Genomic DNA, 1,747 nt, shown 5'->3' with positions numbered 1-1,747 from the left:
TATTATGGAGAAAACTCATTTTTAGAAATTGCCTAAGTATATTAAAGTGACTTAAAACAGAAAAGAAAATAAATAAAATAAAAGAAATAAAACAGAAAACAAATAAATACAAAAAAAGAAGGAACCCCCCCCCCACGGGCTCTGGCCCAGCAGGCCATCAACCCCACTGGGCCAACCCACCAGGCCCATCCGGCCACTCCCCCAACTCCCCCTTATCCACTCACCCCTGAAACCCTAGGGCATCGAACCCCACTCTCCCCACTCCTCCCTCTCCCCGCCCCGTTTCTGGATCGGGGGAGCGACCACCCCCCTCGCCAGACCGCGCTATCGCCTGCCGCCTCCAACCGGCGCGTCGCGCCTGAGGACTGCCGCCTCCGCGTCACAGCATCGTCATCGCCCCGCGTGCCTTGGCATCCTCCTCGCCCCGTGTCGAGGTCGCCGTTCCTGCGCCGTGCCCTCGCCCCCGTCGCCTCGACCACGCCTCCCTCGCTGGACCACCTCAACAGCCTGCCTCCTCGTCGCCCGGTCGTCACCGTCGACCACCCCGAGCCCCGCTGCCCTTCCCGGTCTCCTTCCTCTCCATGCTGCACCGCGCCCGTCTTCCTCGAGCTCCGCCCACGCTCCGTCCATGGCTTCCCCGACCTCCCGCCGCACGCCGTCGAGCTGCCCATCGCCGGCCTCCCCGAGCCTCCCCTGCAACGCTGTGAGCGGGCTCCTCCTTCCCCCTCTTGATTCACTGTTGTAGGCCGCCATTCGCGCCGTCCGTGCTTCTGATCGTGGCCGTGGACATCGCGCGGTCGCTACGCCCCGCGCTCGCCCACATGTGCACGGCCTTGCTCGCCCCGTGCGCCATGCGCCGCACCTGGACACCGCCCCCTCACCTTGCTATCCCCACTCTGGTCAGCTGCGGTCGCCCTGCCATGACCGCCGGCCAGCCAGCACGCGCCCGGGTCCGGTAACCCGGCGCCCACAGCCTTGTTCGGGTGCCCCAGCCGGGTCCTGGCACCCGAGAACCCCGCCCGAGACCCGCTAAGGCCCCTAGGGGCCTATGACAAGTGGGGTCGTCCCCTAAAACGTTTAAAAAAGGAATAGAAAAAAAAGACTTAAAAATATATAATAATAAATAAAAATGATTAATTAACTAAGTAATTAATTAAGTTAATGAATCCTGATTAGATTAACCTAATCACTAATTAAACTAATTAATCTGTTTTAGTTAATCTTAGTCAATGACAGTGGGACCCACGCGTCAGTTGGATCCAGTCAACCGACTGTTGACTGCTGACATCACCCTGACATCATGCTGACGTCATAATTACATTTTCTAATTAAATTAATTCTGTTAATTCTAGAAAATGATTAAATCCTTTTAAAATTAATATAAAACTTTGTACATGAAAGTTACTCAGAACGGCGAGATGAATCCGGATACGCGGCCCGTTCGTCCGCCAAACATCCCTAGCATAGTGAACCTGCAACATTTCACCTCCGGTTCATCTGTCTGAAAACGCGAAACGCCGGGGATACTTTCTCGGATGTTTCCCCCCTTCACCAATATCACCTACTACCGCGTTAGGGCACACCGAACACCGCGTATTGTCTTGTTACGCTTTGTGATACTTTGATTGCTCTGTTATTTATTGTGTTCCCTCTCCGTTACTTCTTTCCGATAGACCCCGAGACTGCCGGCGACCCCCAGTTCGACTACGATGTTGACGACCCCTCCTTGCCAGAGAAACCAGGCAAG

The sequence above is a fragment of the Triticum dicoccoides genome, chromosome 1B (assembly GCF_002162155.2).
Source record: "Triticum dicoccoides isolate Atlit2015 ecotype Zavitan chromosome 1B, WEW_v2.0, whole genome shotgun sequence".
Classification (NCBI taxonomy): domain Eukaryota; kingdom Viridiplantae; phylum Streptophyta; class Magnoliopsida; order Poales; family Poaceae; genus Triticum; species Triticum dicoccoides.
Note: the sequence above shows the minus strand (reverse complement) of the source record.